Here is a 23,446-nt window from a genome sequence, read left to right as displayed (position 1 = left end):
AACTACTTACACATCACACACATACAGCTCAGCTATACAGCCATTACACAATACAGCCCTGCCCAACTACTTACACATCCCACACATACAGCTCAGCTATACAGCCATTACACAATACAGTCCTGCCCAACTACTTACACATCACACACATACAGCTCAGCTATACAGCCATTACACAATACAGTCCTGCCCATCTACTTACACATCACACACATACAGCTCAGCTATACAGCCATTACACAATACAGCCCTGCCCAACTACTTACACATCACACACATACAGCTCTTACACGGATACAGCTCATCCATATAAACATCACACACATACAGCACTGCTACATACACACTGGAATTACGAACATACACAGAGCAGATAAACCTGGTCATGTGATTTCCAAGACTCCTCCTACACATGATCACATGGTCATGACATCATCACAGGTCCTTTACTTCCTTCTGCAGCACAGCCTGGAGTCTGACTCCTCCCACACATGATCACATGGTCATGACATCATCACAGGTCCTTTACTTCCTCCTGCAGCACAGCCTGGAGTCTGACTCCTCCCACACACGATCACATGGTCATGACATCATCACAGGTCCTTTACTTCCTCCTGCAGCACAGCCTGGAGTCTGACTCCTCCCACACATGATCACATGGTCATGACATCATCACAGGTCCTTTACTTCCTCCTGCAGCACAGCCTGGAGCCTGACTCCTCCCACACATGATCACATGGTCATGACATCATCACAGGTCCTTTACTTCATCCTGCAGCACATTATGGAGCCTGACTCCTCCCACACATGATCACATGGTCATGACATCATCACAGGTCCTTTACTTCATCCTGCAGCACATTATGGAGCCTGACTCCTCCCACACATGATCACATGGTCATGACATCATCACAGGTCCTTTACTTCCTCCTTCAGCACATCCTGGAGCTTGACTCCTCCCACACACGATCACATGGTCATGACATCATCACAGGTCCTTTACTTCCTCCTGCAGCACATCCTGGTACCTGACTCCTGCACATGGTGGTAGAAATAAAACACCGGATGCTCCATGGTGAAGGATTGTCAGAGGAGGAGGAGGACACTCCCCACCCAGGTAAGAGGAACACTCACCAGCTCCACACTAGTTGTCTCGATACCATAAAAAAAACACCAAAAAAGCCGCACACATTCCGCATTTTATGGAACGTCCGGCCCATAATCGAACAGTCCTATACTGTTTTTTAGGGGGACAAGGTGACTAAAAAAAAATGGCGAATCGCACAGTTTTTTTCTGTCACGGCATTCACTGCCCTGTGTGCGTGCGCTGTGTCTGTGTGTCACCAGTTGTGCACTGGGCATGCGCTCCACACACAGCGCTCCATAACTGTTTAACCCCTTCCATACTGTGGTCCTTAGGCAGCGGCCCGATGCTTGAAGGGTTAAGCTCCCTCCCTCCCCACTGTGTGCGGCTGACCCTGGCCACCAATGAGAACAGAGAGGAGTAGAAGGGAGGGGCTGTGGCCACTGCGCCACCAATGAGAACAGAGAGGAGTAGAAGGGAGGGGCTGTGGCCACTGCGCCACCAATGAGAACAGAGAGAAGTAGAAGGGAGGGGCTGTGGCCACTGCGCCACCAATGAGAACAGAGAGGAGTAGAAGGGAGGGGCTGTGGCCACTGCGCCACCAATGAGAACAGAGAGGAGTAGAAGGGAGGGGCTGTGGCCACTGCGCCACCAATGAGAACAGAGAGGAGTAGAAGGGAGGGGCTGTGGCCACTGCGCCACCAATGAGAACAGAGAGGAGTAGAAGGGAGGGGCTGTGGCCACTGCGCCACCAATGAGAACAGAGAGGAGTAGAAGGGAGGGGCTGTGGCCACTGCGCCACCAATGAGAACAGAGAGGAGTAGAAGGGAGGGGCTGTGGCCACTGCGCCACCAATGAGAACAGAGAGGAGTAGAAGGGAGGGGCTGTGGCCACTGCGCCACCAATGAGAACAGAGAGGAGTAGAAGGGAGGGGCTGTGACCACTGCGCCACCAATGAGAACAGAGAGGAGTAGAAGGGAGGGGCTGTGGCCACTGCGCCACCAATGAGAACAGAGAGGAGTAGAAGGGAGGGGCTGTGGCCACTGCGCCACCAATGAGAACAGAGAGGAGTAGAAGGGAGGGGCTGTGGCCACTGCGCCACCAATGAGAACAAAGAGGAGTAGAAGGGAGGGGCTGTGGCCACTGCGCCACCAATGAGAACAAAGAGGAGTAGAAGGGAGGGGCTGTGGCCACTGCGCCACCAATGAGAACAGAGAGGAGTAGAAGGGAGGGGCTGTGGCCACTGCGCCACCAATGAGAACAGAGAGGAGTAGAAGGGAGGGGCTGTGGCCACTGCGCCACCAATGAGAACAGAGAGGAGTAGAAGGGAGGGGCTGTGGCCACTGCGCCACCAATGAGAACAGAGAGGAGTAGAAGGGAGGGGCTGTGGCCACTGCGCCACCAATGAGAACAGAGAGGAGTAGAAGGGAGGGGCTGTGGCCACTGCGCCACCAATGAGAACAGAGAGGAGTAGAAGGGAGGGGCTGTGGACACTGCGCCACCAATGAAAACAGAGAGGAGTAGAAGGGAGGGGCTGTGGCCACTGCGCCACCAATGAGAACAGAGAGGAGTAGAAGGGAGGGGCTGTGGCCACTGCACCACCAATGAGAACAGAGAGGAGTAGAAGGGAGGGGCTGTGGCCACTGTGCCACCAATGAGAACAGAGAGGAGTAGAAGGGAGGGGCTGTGGCCACTGCGCCACCAATGAATATAGGTAATGCCTGGATACAAACGTAGCCTGCGTGTGCCGGCTGTTAGGAAAATTTACTCTCTTTTACCTAACTTGTCCCTGTCTTCAGATTTCGGCGATCAGCTTGAATTAAGTCTAACCGGTACCGGGAGAATGAACTAGATTGACCAGATGAACACATGTCTATTTCCAATCCATTCTGGTTTATTCACAGCTGGCAAACAGTTTTAATAGAGGGGGTTGAGCTTCCTTTACATCCAATCATATGTTAGCATTAGTATTTGACCAATAATATGGTCACACATAAGCTCTGCATTAACATAATAGCTGACTCATAGTAACAGCATTTGACCAATCAGGTATATACACATAAGCTAGCAGACACTTGAGCCAGATGACCTTATATGGCTTGGACTGTTCATACTTTCAAACTAAGGCATGTATGGATTTCTTGAAACAGTTTAAGGAAGTGTCTCACATTCCATAGGGGGAAGGGAGGTTTTGTAGTGCACTAACCAAATGTAATACACGTGGCTAAATGAGACAAAATGGAGTCACATATATCCCATCAAATCCCCTCTTAGAACCTTATATATATACCTTATACTATATGGTTCTTTCTCTGCTCTTCCTTGGTTTGCTTGTAAGCCTTTAGGTATTCCATATACCCTTCAGGAGTATAATCCTCAGGCTTTGTTGAGGTTGTGTTTGCCTCTTCTACCTCTACCGGAGTATAGAGGGATGTTGAGTGTACCCCTCTTTCGGCCACCTTTTGACATATGGCTAGAAGGGAGGGCACACACTGCAGACAGCAGCAGAGACCCACTATTGCAGCGACCACGGCAAATGCCACTCCTAAAACATATCTTATTTGACCAAAGTCAGGTATTCAGCCAAAAAGCCAGTCCCACCAACCTTGGTCAACATCCTGTTTTATATGTTTTCTCATCTCCTCTAATTGGCCTATTTTATCTTTTATTCCAGTGATCTGATAAATTGAAACACCACATCCCTGCGAACGCTGAGCATCCTATACCATGCTGGAGCAATAAATAGTCAATAGTTGCCCTATTCTGCAAGATAGCCTTTTCATATGATTGTATATCCAGCAGCATATCTTGCAGAACTGCACTAGTGACATTTATCTGTTTTACCATAAAACAGGCAAGTTTTGATATTGTCCTGTGGTTATATATGGCCAACCCTGGTACTCCTATCATAGATACCCCTAAACTCATATATTCTGATCTAGAGAGGAGATTCACATTATAATCACAATTTTCCGGTAACTGTAGGGAAGTGTCTCTCGTGTGTCGTGTCTGCATTGCTGGGAATAGTGGTATCATTGCTAATGTCAGCCTGGCTATTGTACAGGGTCCCTCTGTAATATTGGCCGGTATGTATGTGTAACTAGTATTCCCACAGGCCAATACCCATCCTGCTGGTAGAGGTACATGTTTGTCTAGGGATGGTACTGTTTTAGTAATATTACATTGCATATTCTTTCCTGATACTATCTTTTTACAACTACCTAAATCTCTATCACAAATATTTGGTTTAGTCTTATTCTGCATTTTTGCTTGTATGCAGGGAGGCAATAGTGTCTCATCACAGGTGAAGTTATAACATATTCCTGCTGCTGTGACAAGACCTGTAATTACTTCTATCATATTACTCTGCAGAGTCTCATATGTAGGACAGTCATAACAAGCATGATAAGGATTTACATATCCATATTTAACATCATGATCCTCCAAGTCTGTGTCGTTCCATTGGGAACGTAGGAGCCCCGTCCATACATCTACTGGGGTGGGGACTGCTACCAGACATGTCTCCAAAATGTTAGATGCCGATAAAGTGGTTCGGAGACAAAAGTCAGTTAAGTTCAGAGTTTTGGCCAGGTACAGCCATAAGTTCTCCTTTGTCTTCCACAGATTGTCTTCCCCTCTGCATTCTGTTTTCAGGTATATCTGTCTGTTCCACAGCCGTGGGACAGTAAGTAGGAGACACAAAATTGCAATTATTAAGGCACTGCATCTCAGCCATCTCGAGGAATTTCCCGACTGCGTCATCTTGTTGGGGGTCAAGGGATGTCTGCCCCCGTTAGTACCTCTCTTTTCTTCACCAACTTAATCCTTGTGGCGTGGATCCACGTGGGCGATTGTTCAGTGAGGACTGCTGTTCTGGTGATCACGACTACCTCGGTGGGTTGTCCGTAGGTGAAACTTTCTGGTTCCTTTCCCTTCTTTAAGATCTTGATCATCACCTGGCCGCCTATCCGGAATGGACGGGTTGATTCCTGTGAAAGAGAAGGAGACTTACAAGCAACTTATTCTTCAGTTTTACTGAGGACTTTGATCAGATTAGTAACATACTCCTCCCTGATCAGGTCCAAGTCCCCTTCCTGTACTTCCAGGGGGCGTCTTGCCCATGGTGTGGGGAAAGGCCTACCCATGAGTATCTCAATGCTGTTTATGTCCTACTCTGTGGAAATGTGCTACTTAAGATGGAAGCACTGTATTGGGGGAATGCATAACTTCCCCTCTTTGCAGACTAATTCTAATCCTGTCTTAGGATTCTTCTGCAATACTGGATAACACCAGTCTTGCTGTTCCTGTTCAGTGGCATACCACTGAAGATCAGTAAGCATTTGCAACATCTCAGGGGTTGGAGGTGCCAAACATGGCATCTCCCAATGGTTACACAAACCTGTGAGGTTGCTTTTGGCCACTCATTTCGCCATCTTAACTGCCAGCGCATTGCCCTGTGAGACATGTTCCTTACCATCTGCTGCCGTAAATCCTCTCCTCTGCCAGATCATACCATGGTCCCACACTACCCCATGTGTGTACCTACTCTCAGTATGAATGGTGACAGGTCTATCAGCATGTAGAATACATGTCCTAGTGAGTGCAATAAGCTCAGCTGCCTGCTGTGTTGAGTGCGGATGTCCTTGAGTAGGCCTACAACATCATGGTGTGCAAAATGGTGTAATGTCACATTGTGAAAGAATTTGCCGACTCTACCATCATAGCACAGGCTGCAAGAGAACACAGACATGCCGGCATCCCCTGGACAGAGGTGGGCATTACCTTTGAGAAAAACACACAAGGACGCAACTTGCCTCCGTTTTCTTGTGTCAGTACACCCGCCATGGTTTTACAATTTTGGCGTGCAAACATGTGGAAGGGCATATTATAGTCAGGGAGGCCCAGCCCTGGGCTCGACATGAGTAAACATTTCAAATAATCAAATGCATTGTACATTTCAGAAAACCATTTAATCAAATCTGGATTTCCATCCAGAGTGGCTTGCCTCAAAACATTGTCAATAGTGGGAGCAATCAGTAATCCATTGTCTACCGTTTATCATACCAAGGAAAGATAACATTTCCTTCTTGGTGTGCGGGGCGACCAAACCCGCAATAGACTGGACTCTTTCTGCGCTGATTCTCCGTTCACCTTTTGTGAGGACAAAGCCCAAGTATTCAACCTGCATTTTACACCATTGCATTTTCTTAAGTGTCACTTTGTGACCATATCCTGACAACCATTATAACAGTGATAAACCATCCTGACAACCATTATAACAGTGATAAACCATCCTGAATGCTGGCCTCCGCTGACATGCTACACAGTAACAAATCATCGACATATTGCAGCAGCACAGAACCTTGGGGCGATGTACCATGACTCTAACATCGCTTGGAGGACTATGCTGTACACTACAGGTGAATCAGCATATCCCTGGGGCATTTCTGCACCAGGTCAGTTGGCGTCTGTCAAAGGAAAAAGCAAAAAGTAGTCTGGTTATCTTATCAACTGGGATAGAAAAGAAAGCATTTTTCAGATCTATCACACTGAACCAAACAGCGTCTGCTGGAATGGCAGATAATAATTAAGTGACATCAGGTACAACAGGGGCTATAGGCACAATGATGTTGTTGATGGCCCTTAAATCCTGTACAAAGCGGGTAGTACCATCTGTCTTTGTCACTGGATTCACGGGCGTGCTGTAGGGTGAAATCACCTCTTACAGGATTCCCTTTTGTAGGAATTCTTCTATCATTGGTCTAAGCCCATCAAGTTTCTCTTTTAACAGCAGGTATTGTTTCTGGAACACTGAGATGACACCTGGTTTCACAGTAGCTTTGTAATGTGTGCAATCTATGAATCCTGTGTCATATTCATTTGAGGACCATAATGCAGGGTTAATGCTATTCTGGGTGGTCCTGTATGTTTGCAAGAATCAGTGGCACTGGTGTAGAGACTGGAATGAGATCTGAGTGTACTTTTATGTCCTGATTCTTTGCTGATACCTGCAAGTCAAGCCTAATGAACAAATCTCTCCCTAATAGGCTGACTGGGCAATCTAGTATAATGCTAAATACATGACATGATGTATTCCCTGTCCATGGTTTCTACTGGTAAGGAATCTGTTCTGTATGTCCTTGTCAGTACCCCATTTATTCCCATAGAGGGCTCACACTTCCTTCCTCCCACTCTGAGTCACCTAAGTCCACCCCTTTTGGTGGACGCTTTGGTCTGTCTTCTGTTCTGCCATTAGTATCTTAGCTGTCCATACGAGCAGAGCTCTGATGTTAAGCACAACACTGAACATGTAACATGTAACTGCAAACATTGAAACAAACAGATCTGACAATACAGACATGAACACACAAAGGGCCCATAAAAACTTTTCATTGAAATAAAAATGTACAGCTTGATCAATGCTGTTGGTACCAATAAAAAAACAAAAAACTTCCAAGAAAATAAAATAAAATTCTTAATGCGCATATTTAAAAACAAATACCGTATTCCATACTCATTCATATACATTTTCCTGTACTCATCTTCACAAACCAGCTCATAACCACGCCCTTACACATAGAATATGAATTGCACACACAGCTCTGCTACGTACATACAACTCAGAGCCACACCCATTCACATTCCACTGAATCATGTATCTTTCACCCAATCACACAATCTCTTTGTTACATTCCAAAATTTGCAGCACAGACAAACACAGCTTTCCGGGAAGCAGATATTCATACCACACCCAGAATTGCTGATGGTCTGTCACTGTAAAACAATATACATGTTAATCATACAGTCATTTTGTTAAAATTAACAAATCATCTTATATGCCATGTAGTTTTTTGTTTAGTGTTACACACATCGCCCCCCACCGTACACAACCATGCCTTCTACTTCCTCTTGTCTTGCGTCTCCCATTTCAGGAGTGTTCAAACAGGGGAAGTAAAGCAATACATCAAGACGTTCAGCTGTACCACATGTTCCTCAAACTTTTACTCATATCTGAATAAGGACTTATTGGGTGCAACCTTAGATTGATAGGAGTGGACACTTCCAATTAGCATCATCACTGCAGGCACATTTTAAACCATCGGAACATACAATTGGGAAAGATCTAATCCAATACTGGAGCCCTGTCTGGAATATCTTAGAAATAACACAGGTTAGTATCTTCACATCCTGCTGATGCATTTACCAATTAGCAGCCCCCCTCCCCCCCCCCCTTTGCTAGCATATGCGTGTGTGGGGGAAGTTGCTTTCCTAATCTCAAAGCATCCAGCTGCTTCCTTTTCAAAGAGATGTTTCTCAAACTCATCAGTTGCATCTGAAGTCCAAGAGGACACATTTTGTTTTACAGTTAAGATCAATTTATCTGATAGATTGTTTACAAATGTGGAGATAATCAAACTATCATTGTCACGTACAGGTAGACCCGCCTCGGTCTTCCAGCAATCAATAAATCGCTTCCAAAATTCAGTGACCGACTCAGCAGATTTCTGTTTGCAGGCTACTGCTACGGGCAATGAAGATTTTTGTTTGAATACCTCATTCATATGTTCCTCAATCTCCGGCCATATCCTTTTCTGACCCGCTTCTGTATTACATACATAATCTAGAGCATCACTGCGTTGTGTAATAGTAGATATGGAGCTAACCTTGTCCCAATTCCAGGTTGTGTGTGTTCCTATAATACCATCCAGGATAAGCCTTAAATCTTCCTGTGTGTAGTTGCGCCCTCTACAGGCCTTTTTTTTAGGTATGTAATAGTCCCCAGTGGGGCTATGGAAGGTTTGGGACAATACTTTATAATTTTGTTGAGATCCTCTATTTCTATGGGCTTTTTTACTAAGTGTTGTCCTACTGTCAGAAAGGGAGCGATTACTTGGACTTCCTCTTTTGATTCTTCCTTTTCTGTTTCATCTTTCATTCTACTTGTACTGCGTGTAGTATAGCTAGTATGCGGTGTGCCAATATTTAGACTGCGCTCTACTATGTTTCCAAATGTTGGCATGGGGGGTCGGTATTTTTCTTCTAGTTTTAATGGTATAACCGCTGTTACAGCATCTTCCTCAATCTGAGTCAGAACTGGATACAGAGGTGCCGTGGGGGTGGATTTATTATAAGGTGGAGGGGATTTCTGACTTCTCTTCTTTGTACCTACCTCCTGTTCTATTTCATGTAGAGACCTATCATTTTTGGGACTTTTTAGATTCTTATTCTTCTTGCTATTACCTGCATCATACCAGTGGGGGGCTATTTCCAGCCATTGTTCTGCACTCCTGGACATGTACTCCATGTCCCAGGAAGGATCTGCATCGAAATGCGGCCAGGCTGTTTTATCACCTAGACATAGTCCTTTGATCATATCCATATGATAAATACTATTATCACCATCCCTGGGGAATGGATCTGCAGCATCCATTACCTCGGTCCAGCCTGCTAGATTATCTACCCACGGGTTGATCAGGTAATAGTTTGTTGGACTAACACGGGCTACATAGATTTTACAAGTTTCTCCTGGTTCTGGTTTAGGGAATTTAGTTTTAGACCCTTGTCCTCCCATGTTAGTATTTATAGTTCAAAGAATAAGTGAGACAATCACTGTCAGGACTGGCTGTACTGCACTGAAATAGCGCCGACAAGACCTGTCAACTGATCAGCTGATTCGTATCTTAATGTCTCTCTATACTCTTTGGACCCCTATCGACTATTGTTGTTTCGGACTGCCACTAGCGTTCAAATTTTCCTGGTCAACAGATCACTCTTAGCCGAAAAACTGGGGCGTCTTGCAGTCCTCCACAACACAAACAATTTTACACATTAACAGTAGTTAACCCAAAATACATCAATTTGATAATAACAGTGGGATGCGACCGTACACTTACCAACCGGTCAGTATCTCACACAAACAGATAATCTTATTACTTCTAAAATACTTATACTATATATACATAAGAGTTAATTCAAGCTTGTATCCTTCTGTTCCCGGAACAGATATCCTTATATAGTGCACTATCTCTTAACGATATGGACTTACTAAGCCTCTTATAATCAACATTTTTACCTAACGATATGGACCCTATGATATAAGCCGCTTAAAATCAACATTTGCGTGTCCCAGACATCGCAATCCACTGAAATCATATATAGATGGTTCGACTTACTTGAATGGGATTTTTGGTCATTGCTCCCAGGTCCAAGGCGGACAAGAATTGATGTCTTTCACTGTAGACCTGAAGAGTTGACCCTCCCAATCCCGGAAACCGAGCCCCCAGAACTGTTAGGAAAATTTACTCTCTTTTACCTAACTTGTCCCTGTCTTCAGATTTCGGTGATCAGCTTGAATTAAGTCTAACCGGTACCGGGAGAATGAACTAGATTGACCAGATGAACACATGTCTATTTCCAATCCATTCTGGTTTATTCACAGCTGGCAAACAGTTTTAATAGAGGGGGTTGAGCTTCCTTTACATCCAATCATATGTTAGCATTAGTATTTGACCAATAGTATGGTCACACCTAAGCTCTGCATTAACATAATAGCTGACTCATAGTAACAGCATTTGACCAATCAGGTATATACACATAAGCTAGCAGACACTTGAGCCAGATGTCCTTATATGGCTTGGACTGTTCATACTTTTAACATGTATGGATTTCCTGAAACAGTTTAAGGAAGCGTCTCACATTCCATAGGGGGAAGGGAGGTTTTGTAGTGCACTAACCAAATGTAATACACGTGGCTAAATAAGACAAAATGGAGTCACATATATCCCATCACCGGCCATATCCCATACCAGGCCAAAATGAATGCCCGCTGTGATCGGGTCCTGAGGGGTTAATTGCGGCGGATCGCAGCGCGCAGTCATAGAGGCCAGGTATGGGATATGGCCGGCACATGCAGGCTACGTTTGTATTCAGACATATTAACTATATTCGTTGGTGGCGGAGTGGCCACAGTCCCTCCCCTCCTCCTCCTCGTCCTCTCTGTTCTCATTGGTGGCGGATTGGCCACAGTCCCTCCCCTCCTCCTCCTCCTCTCTGTTCTCATTGATGGCAGAGTCGCCACAGTCCCTCCCCTCCTCCTCCTCTCTGTTCTCATTGGTGGCGGAGTCGCCACAGTCCCTCCCCTCCTCCTCCTCTCTGTTCTCATTGGTGGCGGAGTGGCCACAGTCCCTCCCCTCCTCCTCGTCCTCTCTGTTCTCATTGGTGGCGGAGTGGCCACAGTCCCTCCCCTCCTCCTCCTCTCTGTTCTCATTGGTGGCGGAGTGGCCACAGTCCCTCCCCTCCTCCTCCTCCTCTCTGTTCTTATTGGTGGCGGAGTGGCCACAGTCCCTCCCCTCCTCCTCCTCCTCTCTGTTCTCATTGGTGGCGGAGTGGCCACAGTCCCTCCCCTCCTCCTCTCTGTTCTCATTGGTGGCGGAGTGGCCACAGTCCCTCCCCTCCTCCTCCTCTCTGTTCTTATTGGTGGCGGAGTGGCCACAGTCCCTCCCCTCCTCCTCCTCCTCTCTGTTCTTATTGGTGGCGGAGTGGCCACAGTCCCTCCCCTCCTCCTCCTCCTCTCTGTTCTTATTGGTGGCGGAGTGGCCACAGTCCCTCCCCTCCTCCTCCTCCTCTCTGTTCTCATTGGTGGCACAGGGGCCACAGTCCCTCCCCTCCTCCTCCTCTCTGTTCTCATTGGTGGCGGAGTGGCCACAGTCCCTCCCCTCCTCCTCCTCCTCTCTGTTCTCATTGGTGGTGGAGTGGCCACAGTCCCTCCCCTCCTCCTCTTTGTTCTCATTGGTGGCGGAGTGGCCACAGTCCCTCCCCTCCTCCTCTCTGTTCTCATTGGTGGCACAGTGGCCACAGTCCCTCCCTTCTACTCCCCCTCTTCTCAGTATTATATTAATTGCGGTCACCGCCCCCCCCCCACCCTCACTACGTCCCTCTGCCCCAGGGTCCCCCCTCCTCACCCATTGGTGACAGTGGCAGCCTCTGATCGGAGCCCCAGCAGTGTAATCCTGGGGCTCCGATCGGTTACCATGGCAGCCAGGACACTACTGAAGCTCTCCATGGTGAGCTCCCTGCTGCTGTGTGTACTATGCACAGGCAGCAGGGAGAGTGTGAGGTCCTATTCATCCTGATGGAGCTCTATTAGAATGAATAGGACAAGGGTTCTAGTCCCTAAGGGGGCTAATAGTTAGTAAATAAAATGAAGAAAAAAAAAAAAAGTTTAACTCCTTAAGGACATCTGACCAGTGTCGCTTTAAGTGGTGATAACTTTAAAACGCTTTGACTTATCCAAGCCATTCTGAGATTGTTTTTTCGTCACATATTGTACTTCATGACACTGGTAAAATGAAGTAAAAAAAAAAACATTTTTATTTATAAACAAATACCAAATTTAGCAAAAATTTGTAAAAAATTGCAAATTTGCAAGTTTCAATTTCTCTACTTCTATAATACATAGTAATACCTCCAAAAATAGTTATTATTTTAAATTCTCCATATGTCTACTTCATGTTTGGATCATTTTGGGAATGATATTTTATTTTTTGGGGATGTTACAAGGCTTAGAAGTTTAGAAGCAAATCTTGAAATTTTTCTGAAATTTTCAAAAACCCAATTTTTAGGGACCAGTTCAGGTCTGAAGTCACTTTGCGAGGCTTACATAATAGAAACCACCCAAAAATGACCCCATTCTAGAAACTACACCCCTCAAGGTATTCAAAACTGATTTTACAAACTTTGTTAACCCTTTAGGTGTTCCACAAGAATTAATGGAAAATAGAGATACAATTTCAAAATTTAACTTTTTTGGCAGATTTTCCATTTTAATAATTTTTATCCAGTTACAAAGCAAGGGTTAACAGCCAAACCAAACTCAATATTTATGGCTCTGATTCTTTAGTTTACAGAAACACCCCATATGTGGTCGTAAACCGCTGTACGGGCACACGGCAGGGCGCAGAAGGAAAGGAATGCCATACGGTTTTTGGAAGACAGGTTTTGCTGGACTGTTTTTTTTGACACCATGTCCCATTTGAAGCCCCCCTGATGCACCCCTAGAGTAGAAACTCCATAAAAGTGACCCCATTTTAGAAACTACGGGACAGGGTGGAAGTTTTGTTTATACTAGTTTAGGGTACATATGATTTTTGGTTGCTCTATATTACACTTTTTGTGAGGCAAGATAACAAGAAATAGCTGTTTTGGCACCGTTTTTATTTTTTGTTATTTACAACATTCATCTGACAGGTTAGATCATGTGATATTTTTATAGACCAGGTTGTCACGGACGCGGCGATACCTAATATGTATACTTTTTTTATTTATTTATGTAAGTTTTACACAATGATTTTTTATTTTTGACGCAAAAAAAAAATCATGTTTTAGTGTTTCCATAGTCTGAGAGCCATAATTTTTTCAGTTTTTGGGCGATTACCTTGGGTAGGGTATGATTTTTGCGGGATGAGATGACGGTTTTATTGGCACTATTTTGGGGTGCGTGTGACTTGCCTTGTGGATGCTAGAGGTCAGAGGAGAATGGGCCGACTGATTCAAGCTGATAGAAGAGCAACGTTGACTGAAATAACCACTCGTTACAACCGAGGTATGCAGCAAAGCATTTGTGAAGCCACAACACGCACAACCTTGAGGCGGATGGGCTACAACAGCAGAAGACCCCACCGGGTACCACTTATCTCCACTACAAATAGGAAAAAGAGGCTACAATTTGCACGAGCTCACCAAAATTGGACTGTTGAAGACTGAAAAATGTTGCCTAGTCTGATGAGTCTCGATTTCTGTAGAGACATTCAAATGGTAGAGTCCGAATTTGGGGTAAACAGAATGAGAACATGTCTCCATCCTCTGATGGCTACTTCCAGCAGGATAATGCACCATGTCACAAAGCTCCAATCATTTCACATTGGTTTCTTGAACATGACAATGAGTTCACTGTACTAAAATGGCCCCCACAGTCACCAGATCTCAACCCAATAGAGCATCTTTGGGATGTGGTGGAACGGGAGCTTCGTGCCCTGGATGTGCATCCCTCAAATCTCCATCAACTGCAAGATGCTATCCTATCAATATGGGCCAACATTTCTAAAGAAACAGCACCTTGTTGAATCAATGCCACGTAGAATTAAGGCAGTTCTGAAGGCAAAAGGGGGTCCAACACCGTATTAGTATGGGGGCACTAATAATTCTTTAGGTGAGTGTATATCGTTATCGCACATGCTTCAAATTATATCGCAATATAGATTTTAGGCCATATCGCTTGTGTGAAAAACTCACTCGTGTGAAAGGGGCCTTAGTGTCCTCAAAAATTATAATTTCTCAGCCCATTCAATATACAGTCCCATGTAAATAACATCATCCCCTCCCCAGCCACCAGGGGTGTATTGGCCATAGACCTTACAGGGAAATTTCCCGTTGGGCCAATGCCCAAGGGGCCCCCTGAGCCCTCCTCAGACCGGCCAGTGGAAGTTTTTTTGGGATGTATTTTGTGAGGGACTATGGTATTTGGCTCTGTTAGGTGGTATAACGTGCCACAATATGGTATTGTTGGCCCCGCCAACTTGTTTTGGCCCTGCCTTCCATTAATTTGGACCCAACTACAAAACCGGGCCACTTTAAGTTCCCAATCCGCCCCTGCCAGCCATCATCAACATACTGTCACGGCCATGGCTATGTCCGTGACTCCTTACCGCATGGGTTGCCTGCGGTTTTAGTTTGTGTGTTCAACCACAGGAGAGAGTCGCTGTGTGTGGCCTCACTTGTGGTTGCCGCGGGCAACTAGTTGTGTTCAGCATTGTCAGCTAAGCAGCCTGAGCGTTGCTAGGCAGCTTGCTGCTTTGGCATGCGGTCACACCTAGCAACCTTTATGTTAGGTGTGTGTGTATGGTGTACACTGTGTTTTATGTATTGTGTGCCCTTCCCTTTTAAGTGGTGTTTTTCCCTTCTGTGGTGCTGGAAGGGTTAACTTCCTTCCCAGTGTGTGTGTGTGTCACTGGGTGTGTCCGACTGTGTGGTGTGGCTTCTTGGCCTATAAAGCCTCACTGTTATCATGGCTCAAGGGGTTGTTTCAGCCATGCTTGCTGGAGCAGCCTCCTGTGTTACTATCTGCCAGTGAGAGCCACCCCTGTGGTCATAAAGATATTGTCCTTATGTTTATGTCTGCTGTGTGTTGATGTTGTATGTTATGTTATGTTGGGACCTTTCTATGTGTTTGGTGCAGCTAACGGTCCTGGATTCCTGTTTGCGCAGGGATCCAGTCAGCAAGGCTGTGACAGGTTGGTGGAACTAATAGTTTGCCTGCCATTCCCGTAAGGCTGTATGTGTTCCTCATTTCCCAACCGCTTGGCCATTGAGACTCCTGCTCCTCCGTGCCTAGGAGGAGTAGGTCATCTTACCCTGACTCCTAGCGCAGGGAGCGGACGGAGGGTGAGTTAGGGATCCGAGGTTCCTGCGCATGGGTCCTCCTACCTTTAAGGTCGGCCCATGCAGTTAGGAGTTAGGGTCAGGGTAGGGACGCTGTAGGAGGTGACCTGCTCCCTATCCTGTTCTCCTGGCCGAGTAGGCCTACAGTACATGGCAGCGCACGGCTGAGGATTTCCCCCATCCTCAGCCGTGACACATACAGTCCCATGTAAATAACCTCATCCGCTCTGCAGCCACTGCCAACACACAGTCACAGTCCCATGTAAATAACATCACAATGCCCCAGCCATGTCCAACATGCAGTCCCATGTAAATAACATCACCCCCTCAACATTCAGTCCCATGTAAATAGCATCACTCTCTTCAGCCCTAACAAACAGTCCCAGTTAAATAACCACAACCCCCAGCATTCCTCTCGCTCTCACACCAAATCCTTCTCTTCACTTACCTCTCCTCATGTAGAAGACCTCGCCACCACTTTTACCCCAGGACTTCTCTTCACTGAAGCGCGCGCCATCCTCTCCTGCACTGGTCACATGATGGTGACCTCATCGCAGGTCCTCAACCACTGCTTTCAGCACTGATCACATGGACTGTGATGTCATCACAGGTCCTTCAGCTCTTCTAATGCATTAGATTCAATTGTATTGCTGTCCTGGGGATGGCAATACAGTTCTATCTATCTGGTAGGCAGTACATTTGGGACCTGAGATCTGTATAAGCGCCACCTGCTGATTGTTCAAGGGTGTTGGGAGTTGGACCTCTACACTGATCTCATATTGATGACCTATCCTGAGTACATGCCGGAGAAACCCTTTAATGACCGCTGTGTTTCGTCATGCCGCTTGTTAAAAATAAATCTATTAAACTACAACATAATGTCCAGCAGTATTGATCCCTTTAAAACATAACTTTTACTCTTCAAATTATAAAATAATACCACCGTAGTGGTTCACCAGTGAACAATGATAAGACGAACAACAATAAACAAGGATACAAAATGTTCCTGGGAGCCAGTCGTGGATACACCTATAGAGTGGTGAGTGAACACAAGGCAGCTAAGGGGAGCAGTGGGCAAAACTATACTTCCCCTATGCTCACCCTGGCTAAAACCTCAGCCCAGGGACGTCCCCTGATGGTGGAGACTCCCTGTCCTCGTTCCTGGGCTGACTGCCCTGCGTTTACCCTCCTCTCCAAAAATAACAAAATGTGCTCCCAGGAAACTGACGGGTGTAGTAATGCGTCCCTGGTAACTAAATACCGTCAGGGACACCAATAGATAAAGACCAGTTCAATATGCAGGTGAATAAGATAGATATCACCTATATACATAAGGGACCAAGCACAGGGGCATCAAAACGGTGCGTTCCCAGGCTGGTTTCACAAAAGCCCCTACGCGTTTCCCCTATTGCTAGGTTCATCAGGGGGCATTCATGGTCAAAGATACAACCATCAATCAAATGATAAAACAAAGATACTTAGGATATCGTTGAGGCAACAGGACCAGAGACGCAGATGATATTAAGCATAGGACCAAGGGACCCGTTTGATATGTCCCACCTGTAAGAAATAGAGACATTCTCAGTTCAGGTGCTGGATATAAAATATATATATCCCCTACATCTCCTTTAGATCAGCACTTACTTAATATCCTGTGCAGTCAGGAGGCTAGAGGGCCCACAAGATAAGGGCCAGTACTTCACCCAGGAAGCTGTGAGCAGAAAATTGTATGTAGTATGAAACACACTACATGCCATCATGGTTTCAATTCTCAATAAATGGTCCTTACTTACATTTAAGCTGCGTCCTGGTAGCGTCCTGTTCCTCCTTTCATTCACACTCGCTCTCATTCCCATAAATATCCACTTACCAGCTGTGCAGCTGTGCAGAGTTCACACTGATTAGCATGCAAATTCAGCTTATGCCAGGAAGTGAGGCACCACAGGGGCGTTCCACCCATCTCTAGGAGCCGACCGGATCAGGTGGAACGCACTCTGTGATGGCATCCGGTCGCGTGGAACGCACAGACGCGTCACTTCCGGTCTGTGTGACGCCTATCCCAGGTGAAGCGCACAGAACGGCCATATCCTGTTCTATGGAACGCAGAATCGCGTCACGTCCGGTCTATGAGCCGCACCGTAAACAGTACATAGAAATCCTATGTCAGAGGGGGCAGCCCAACAGGCAAGGCGACGCTCACTACATATATACATGCAGCCAGACTAAACTGGCATAACGGTGTATGTTTAGGCATATTCATAATAGGGGCCGAGGAATAGAGTGTGGGGGATGCTAATAGTTCACTATCATACTTTTCACTGTGGTGTGTTCCCTATGATAGAGGTGACACCTAGGGCACATTGGATGGCTAATGTGCAGTCTGGATACAGAGTGTATCCTGATTCTTTCATCTTGGCCATTGATAAAGTTACCGAAGTGGCGTTATTTATTAAACAGAGAGATAGGAGAAACGTACATATGAAGGCCCCCCCCCCCCCCCCCCCCCCGGATAAATCACAGGAAACAAGAAAAGGTGAGTCTCTCATTAATCCCTAGTGGTGCCTGGGATCTGAAGCGGTGAATCCAGACGCACTCCTTTTGAAGGATTTTACGGTCCCAGTCTCCGCCCCTTGGTGACAATGGGATGGTTTCCAGGACCGAAAATCGCAAACAACTGGGATCACCGCCATGGACGTCGATTACGTGTGACGCGACGGGTGTGATCTTTTTCTTCACCACGTCGTTCACATGTCGTTAAACTACAACATCTGTGTGGTTGTGAGGAGCTGCCAAAAACCAAATCTGCCAACCCAATGTCTGTCTAGATAGTAATAATAATCTTTATGTATCGCCAACATTTTCCGCAACGTTTTACAATTTCCCTGATTGGACCTGTAGAATCCTCCACTGCTCCAGCACTGAGGCTCCTGTGGTCTCTTCAGTCTGTTTACATCACTGCAACGACAATATTGGTTGGAGCTCTGATGGCCGTATGTATGTGACCTGACCATTGAGGCCTAGGATGGTCTATGGGTGTCACGTGCTGTGGCATCACTGATGACGTCTTCTATTGGCTGTAGGGTCATGTGAAAGTGTGACATACCATGAAACTGCCTTAACCTCACACATGTTTCGATCACTATAAAAAGAGAGAACACAACATCTACACTTTATTATCTCCTTCGATGTCTCGTCTTATTGTCTCCAGTAATTGTATTTTACATGGGATTTTGAAGGATTTTCCATCGTATCATCTTCTTTCCTTTCAGGTTCCTACAATATAGGATCCTCTCAGTGGATATCTTCTATTTAACATCAATCTCCTGATTGACCCTTCAAGGATGGATAGGGACAGGGACAAGATGGCGGAGAGTATAATAAATCTCACCCTAGAGATCCTCTTTCGGCTTACTGGAGAGGTGAGAGGTTCTGATGATGTCACATTACATCATCTTATCTATGTTACTAACAGATGGACATGACTGGAGAGGTGAGGGACTCTGGAGATGTATGGAGTGATATTTATTACTGTGTCTCTCCATAACCAGGACTACACAGTAGTGAAGAAGACCTCTAGTGAGCGCTGTAAGGATCCTGTGTCTGAAGGATGGGGAAGAACCCTGAGCCCAATCATGGAGCCTCCACCTCACCCCCTGATACATGAGGAAATCAATAGAGAGAAGATCCTAGAACTTACCAACAAGATGATGGAGCTGCTGACTGGAGAGGTGACCCTGCTGGGAATGCTGGGACATTATACAGGAATGTTATGAAGGGATCTGGGTGATGACTGAATCATTGTGTTGTCAGGTTCCTATAAGGTGTCAGGATGTCACCGTCTATTTCTCCATGGAGGAGTGGGAGTATTTAGAAGGACACAGAAATCTGTACAAGGACATCATGATGGAGGATCACCGGCCCCTCACACCACCAGGTAATAGACATGACTAAATACACACGTCCTCTCATTATCTGTATGTAAGGAATGAATTCAGTCACTGGATGTGTTTCCTACAGTTAAGGAAGAGAGAAGAACACCGGAGAGATGTCCCAGTCCTCTTCTTCCACAGGATGGTTCAGAAGAACATCACAATGTCCCACAGGATGATCAGGTAGATGGAGATAAGCTCTCATGAAATGTCCCCTATGATCTGTAGAAGGCTGTGAAGATCTTGTCTTCAGTCTTGTTTTATCCACCAGTATTATATGTTTTATCCTTGTATAATGAGAAAGCTGGAGATGGCAGGATTACAGCTGACCATAGACATTACATGTTGTCTGGTTCTTCTCACAATTTTCTGCCTATGGAGACTTTTAAGATGACCTCCTCTGTGAACTGCTGCAGACCCTTTGTGGCTGCACAAGAGTGGCACAGCAGTTTTCTGAGATTTCCTTGGCCGGGACCATTGAATAATACAAATGGTCAATCATAGTTGTGCTCGGATTGTCGGCTTGAACATGAACATCAGGAGATAAATGCATCATTATCTTCAGGGGTTTTGTAGTCTAGGGTGGCAGTACCATCGCAATACCACGGAGTCCATTCTAGCACATCTAGATACAAGTCACCCGTGCTGTGCTGCATAGGCATAGCGGCCTGCGATGTACCAGTGACATGTAAACAGGGGCGTTATCAGGGTAAGAGTAGCCATCACATATAAACTAGCAGTAATCCCTTATCTGTAAGCAGTACTCGCCATGCAGCGGGCAGGCCGGCAGCGCACGTCACTTACTCAGTCACGCTTCGGCCCCGCACACTTTATTAATGGCGAGTACTGCTTACAGATAAGGGATTACTGCAAGTTTAGCAAAGCAGCCCTGCTGGGGGCTGCTGTATACACCTTATATGTGATGGCTATGACTAGGGCCCAATGTTATGGGGTCGGATCCCCCCATAACGCTGCCCTCCACAGATCCCCCCCATAACGCTGCCCTCCACAGATCCCCCCATAACGCTGCCCTCCACAGATCCCCCCCATAACGCTGCCCTCCACAGATCCCCCTATAACGCTGCCCTCCACAGATCCCCCTATAACGCTGCCCTCCACAGATCCCCCTATAACGCTGCCCTCCACAGATCCCCCTATAACGCTGCCCTCCACAGATCCCCCTATAACGCTGCCCTCCACAGATCCCCCCCATAACGCTGCCCTCCACAGATCCCCCCCCATAACGCTGCCCTCCACAGATCCCCCCCCCATAACGCTGCCCTCCACAGATCCCCCCCATAACGCTGCCCTCCACAGATCCCCCCCCCATAACGCTGCCCTCCACAGATCCCCCCCCATAACGCTGCCCTCCACAGATCCCCCCCCCCCATAACGCTGCCCTCCACAGATCCCCCCCCATAACGCTGCCCTCCACAGATCCCCCCCCAATAACGCTGCCCTCCACAGATCCCCCCCATAACGCTGCCCTCCACAGATTCCCCCCCATAACGCTGCCCTCCACAGATCCCCCCCATAACGCTGCCCTCCACAGATCCCCCCCATAACGCTGCCCTCCACAGATCCCCCCCCATAACGCTGCCCTCCACAGATCCCCCCCCCCATAACGCTGCCCTCCACAGATCCCCCCCCCATAACGCTGCCCTCCACAGATTCCCCCCCCCCCCATTAGTTCAAAAGCACACCATTTTTTGTAAAAATATATTTTTTCTTAATTTCCTCCTAAAAGACCTGGTCTTATCTTCAGTTACGTCGTATAAAGCGAAAAATACAGTAATTCTAACTCGCCAGCAGTTTTCGAGGACTGGGTTCACACTTGAGCGTATTTGATATGCGCGTTTAACGCACGTTTTTGTCACGCGTTTTATGCACGTTTTTGTGCGCGTTTTTGTCCATAGTCAATGCGCGTATTACGCGCGTTTGTGTGATTGACAGCAGTGTTGACATTTGCCTCTCACTAGGGTGTGGCCTTTTATTGCCTGTTGCTTTGTGCCAAACGTGCGTTCGTACGCGCGTTTTTCTGGTCACAAACGCGCAAAAGAACATATTTGCGCGTTCCTATGCAATCCTATGGCCGCAAACGCGCGACAAAACGCCCCAAAGAAGCTCAAGAACTTTTTTGAACTTAGGGCGTTTTTCAGCGCGTTCAAACGCACTGTAAAACGCTCAAGTGAGAACCAGGGCCATAGGGAAGCATTGGCTTTCATGTGTTCAGCGTTTTACAGTGCATTTTAACGCGCTGTAAAACGCTCAAGTGTGAACCCAGCCTAAAGTTGCCCCCACACACACTTCCATCAGGAGGTAGATTCTGTACGTCTGTCTGTCAGTAAGCACTATCCCGTGCCAACGGTAGAATAGAGGTTCCCTGCCTAAAAAAGATGCCCATGAGCAAACCCTCCTACATGTTTCACCAGGGCGCTGGCTTCATCAGGGGAGTTTGGGTTGTGCTAAGGGGAAGCTCAAGGACCTGCCACATTTTATTGTAATCCTGCTCCTGCCTTTTGCTTTCCCAGCCAATAGTGAAGCCCCCCAGGGCCAGGGAACCATTGGGAAAGCAGTATAGGATTATTTTCATCAGCACATAGAACCTCAACTCACCAGCAATTTTCTAGATGCTCAGATGCATCCGTACACAATGCTCCAGATTGCGACCAAAATGGTCGCCAATGCGAATTGCAAAATGGCGACAACACTGGCAGTGAATGGAAACCTTCAAGGTGACATTCGCAGACTGAATGTCCAGCCACAGTTACACAGCGAGCAGCTTTAGAATTTGGGCAATCTTTCCTCCCTCTGAGAGCAAAGAGAGGTTTTCATTCACTGACAGGCAAGCAGAGGTGTTGAGAATAAAGAGTAAAGCGCCTGAAGTATTATAATTTTTTTTTACATCTGCTTTAAAGGGCTCATTTAGACGGCCGTATGCTGTCCGCAAAAATGCGGATCCGTTTTTTTGCGGACAGTTCAGCATTTCCTCAAACAAAACGGATTGCATTCCGTTTTTTGCTGATCCGTAGACTTCAATAGGGCCATGTCCTGATTTTCACGGACAAGTATAGGACATGTTTATTTTTTTTGTTGAGCCGTGCAATGGAAGAAAAGGACCCCATAGACGTGAATGGGACAGCATCTAATCCGCAAAAAAACGGATCTGCATTTTTGCGGACAGCATACGTCAGTCTGAATGAGCCCTTATTATATTTTTTCTAAATGTAAAAAAGAAAATAAAAAAACGCTGTGTCCCCAGCCGACTGTCACGCTGGTCCTGTCAACACGTGACGCCCGCTGATGTCACTGGTTGCAGTGATTGGCCTTTTAAGGAGTGCAGTGGGGATAGTTTATTTTAACCCATTTTGTGTCGCATATAGAATTCTGGTTTGAAGCCCCCTTAAAAAAATTAACTCCTTAAAGGGTTTATATCCACTCATACTTACCTGATCCCCAGTGCGGGGTCCCGGCTCGTTTGCTCCCCAGCTTGCGTTGCTTGTCTTGAGTCCCTTCATGAAAACTTCCTGTTTGACGCCGTTACGGCCAATAACTGACCACTGCTTCCCTTGTATTCTGTTAAATGGTCATGTGATGCAAGGGGAGCAGATCTCCACTGTGGCCAGTGATTGGCTGCAGCGGTATCAAGATAAAAGTCTTCATGGAGAAACCCAAGACAAGCAGCGGAGGCCCGGAAGCGAATGAGCCAAGGCCCAGCACCTAGGGATGAAGGAAGCCTGATCACCAACACGAATCTGCATGTCTGAGAGGTCATGGAAATCGGTGCACAACCCCTTTACCTGTTGCTCCTAAGCAGCCCAGTGTTTTTATTTGTTATTTATTGGAACACTACAGTAGCCATGTGGGTGAGAGTAGGTGGAGGAGCAGTGAGGGGTGTAATGAAGTACAGTGAGCCTCATGATTGATGGGGTTAGAAGAACGAAGGAAATGGAGAGACATATGGCCAACTACACAAGGTAGGACATGGCTTTTTTTT

General features: G+C 46.5%; 1 protein-coding gene and 1 long non-coding RNA gene across 2 annotated transcripts in view; both read left to right on the top strand.

The window, feature by feature from the left end:
• The window catches only part of LOC121005801 (zinc finger protein 850-like), a 1,060,224-nt gene that overhangs the window by 892,391 nt on the left and 144,387 nt on the right, over window positions 1–23,446 (top strand). The gene's annotated exons all lie outside the window — the stretch shown is intronic.
• LOC121004537 lies at window positions 1,003–19,106 on the top strand. The gene is made up of 3 exons (XR_005779731.1): window positions 1,003–1,117; window positions 18,790–18,939; window positions 19,069–19,106. It is a non-coding gene; the product is annotated as an uncharacterized LOC121004537 (long non-coding RNA).

This window comes from Bufo bufo, chromosome 6 (assembly GCF_905171765.1).
Source record: "Bufo bufo chromosome 6, aBufBuf1.1, whole genome shotgun sequence".
Classification (NCBI taxonomy): Eukaryota; Metazoa; Chordata; class Amphibia; order Anura; family Bufonidae; genus Bufo; species Bufo bufo.
Note: the sequence above shows the minus strand (reverse complement) of the source record. Positions and strands in the feature narration are given on the sequence as shown.